Source organism: Bufo gargarizans, chromosome 10, assembly GCF_014858855.1.
Source record: "Bufo gargarizans isolate SCDJY-AF-19 chromosome 10, ASM1485885v1, whole genome shotgun sequence".
In the NCBI taxonomy this organism is placed as follows: Eukaryota; Metazoa; Chordata; class Amphibia; order Anura; family Bufonidae; genus Bufo; species Bufo gargarizans.
Genome location: NC_058089.1, coordinates 93763774 through 93767454, shown reverse-complemented (window position 1 = coordinate 93767454; position 3681 = coordinate 93763774).

The window sequence follows — 3681 nt, the reverse complement described above, 5'->3', positions numbered from 1 at the left end:
TTACCATGGCAGCCAGGACGCTACTGAAGTCCTGGCTGCCATGGTATGTTAGTGAGCAGCATTATACTCACGTGCGCCGTGGCCGCCGGGCGCTCCTTCTTCTTATAGGTCTGTGCTATAAGCATTAGCAATGCACCGCACAGACAGAAGGAGTGCACGGCGCACGTGAGTATAATGCTGCTCACTAACATACCATAGCAGCCAGGACTTCAGTAGCGTGACTCCTGGCTGCCATGGTAACCGATCTTCACTACCGCTCCGTGGTCATATCGCGGTCCGGTGATATGCACAAAATCCATATCGTGGCACAAATTTATATCGCATATCTCCCACCCCATGTAAATGTACCTTAGCTAGAAATGAATGCAGAGAGATTTCAGCTCTGAAGACAGAAGAATTTGTCATCTCAGAACTATAGGGGGCTCTTTCACATGAGCGAGTTTCCATCCAGATGTAATCCGTGTAGTGAACGCATAGCATCCAGACTGAATCCTGACCTGTTTTTCATGCATCGTTATTCTTCAGTTTTATTTCACGCTCGTAAAAAACGCATGCAATCCGCACAGAAAACACACACACTGAACGTAATTGCAGAGAAAACTTATTCAACTTGTGTGAAAAACCATCAGTTTTTCCTGAACGTTTCCTGACAATCCGTATCGCTCGTGTGAAGAAAGCCAAAGGGTAAGATTACTCCTTAAAGGGAACCTGTCACCGGGATTTTGGGTACAGAGCTGAGGACATGGGTTGCTAGATGGCCGCTAGCACATCCGCAATACCCAGTCCCCATAGCTCGGTGGGCTTTTATTGTGTATAAAAACAGATTTCATACATATGCAAATTAACCTGAGATGAGTCAGAGCTTGAAAATATGACTCTTCTTTGGTCAAACAAGTAAGATATGACTCTTTTATGTTCATTTGCATATGTATCAAATCGTTTTTTTTACACAATAAAAACACACGGAGCTATGGGGACTGGGTTTTGCGGATGTGCTAGTGGTGATCTAGCAACCCATGTCCTCAGCTCTATACCCAAAATCCAGGTGACAGGTTCCCTTTAAGTAAATTTTCCGAAGATAAATCTGCTTCAAAATCATCACCAAAATTCGCAATGAAATGCATTTGTGAACAAAACCGAACAAACATAAACATGCAATCAATAGTGTAAAATTAAATCATGCCGTTTAGGCCTGATGTACACGACCGTATCAGTTTTTCAGTCCGCAAATCGCGGATCTGCAAAATACGGATGCATTCCTTGTGCATCCACATTTTAATTGCGAACCCATGGTTTTCAATGGGTTCGTAGTCTGCCTTTTGCGGACATGTTCTATCTTTTTGCAGAATGGACATAGGGATGCAGAAGGACACAGATCATCCATGTGCTTTCCGCATTCGTATGTCTGTTCGGCAAAAATAGAGAACATTTCCTACCCTTGTCCTCAAAATGTGGATCCACTGAAGTCGATGGGTGACCAAAAAATGTGGATGCAACATGGACTGCATCCGCATTTTGTGGATTAGCAATTTGCGTACTTCCGAACGGATACGGTAGTGTGCATAGGGCCTCATGGAGGCCATGTGAGGCACATGTATTGTACTTTTTCATAAGTGTATGAAACATTTATCTAAATATCATAATTATAGTGGATTTGATTAGACCTATAAGAGGCCATATTGTTATGTGTATGTATTTTAAAGTAGGCCGAAAGAGTTTCATGGAAAGCACACAGTACATTATCCAGTCTGAGAAAAGTCATTCTTGTCTCCTTTTTGGATTTATGACTTAGATAAGGATATTCTCTGGACGCAGCTGGTACTAATTACCTCTACAGTTTGGTATCTATAAATGAAGCAGAATATCTGTAATATCTATATACACATATAATCAACCTTAGTTTTGTATAAGAAAATCAATAGGACCTATGTATTGTTTTATATTGTTACGTATTATTAAGGACATATATGTATCTGTTATCATACGTGTATATATATATATTTCTTACTAGGAACGCATATACTCCTAAAGCACAAATTTAAAGTGTGGACTTTGTTAATGAGTCTCTGTCTAGGGTAAGATGTGTTATTTTAACTGACCATCTATCACCCATTGGAGTAGCAGAGGAGGCACAGATATCTGTGAGAGTATAATGTCCATTATACTATTATCTGTAACATAAATCTGAGGGTATGGGAAAAGTCTAAATGGTGCCCAAAAGTCTGTGTTGCTGTTTTTTTTATCTGATAATTTTTTTATTTTTATTGTTATTTCAATATGTAAATATACATGACAAAAATCATTTATACTTCATAAAATAAACTTACATTCCCAACATGAATGATGTTTCACATGAGTATTGTTGTATTACTAAGTGTTGGCATGAAATACTTTAACCCAATGCCCATAACTTCCCCCCTTTCCGGTATTAGCTTCTTCTCTAGTCCACATAACAATTTTTTTTTTTAAATGTTGACAGTCATGTAGGAGATTTTTATGTCCTTGTTAAACAATTAAACCAATGTCCCCAATTCCGGACAACCCCTTTAATAGTCCCATAAGGGGAGTATAACAGACATTTTGATCACTATTAAAATACAATGCACTATCCCTATAGTGCAGTGATGGCTAACCTTGGCACTCCAGCTGTGGTGAAACTACGACTCCCAGCATGCTACATTTATTTCTACAGAGTTCTGAGAGCAGCCAAGCAAGGGGGGCATCTTGGGAGTTGTAGTTTTACCACAGCTGGAGTGCCAAGGTTAGCCATCACTGCTATAGTGCATTGCATTTTTATTTTTATTTTTTTAATCTTTTTATTTAAAGTTTTGTCAGAATGAACATAGGGTACATCTTCAGACATTCATTTACTGTCAATTATTCAGCAAGTCAGATATTACAATAAGGTAGAGACATATAGCTCAACATACACAATCAATTTAACAGACTGCATTTCTCACATGGATGTAAGAGACCAGTCCTGGGGACTGCAATAAAAGAATGAATAAGGTCCATTTCTCGTACCCAGAACCCGCAGCTGCATAACAATGTGATAGGGAAGACTGATACCCCTAGGGTTACCACCCGGTCAGGAGGACCACCCAGTCCCCATCCACACAGCCCCACAAGGGTGAGGCGGCGTAGGCAGGAAGTGAGTGGCATAGTTGTACGTTTTCCAATTTCAATTTTTGGCGTTAATTCATGAACATCCAGGAAATTTCCTGTGGGCAATGCCCCAGAGCATCAGACCGGGATATTGCCCCACAAACCCACCTCCAAGAGGAGGTCTTTAAGGGATTTACCCCTAAAACTGGACCAGAAGTCGGGAACACTAACCCTGTATGGTAAAACATAATAAGCGATCAGGTGAGTTGGTCAGTAGATAGGGGGATCTGACAGGACCCGGGTCCCTCCCTGTAAGGAACACATTACTGAGTATATGCCTTTCGTAAGACCAGTAAATGCTGAGTGTGACGGTGAAATTCCCCACAATCCCGCCCACTGCTGGTCATTCAACGAGACCTTTTCAATGTCATAACCCAACGGTGGATGGCCCTCCATACACAGATCCACCTCCTCAATTGAATCGCCTTGTAGAACATCTGGGCATCTGGCATCATAAAGCCTCTAAGAGAGCGAGGGAGGGTCATATGTGTGTAGGATATTCAAGGTCTCTTTGCT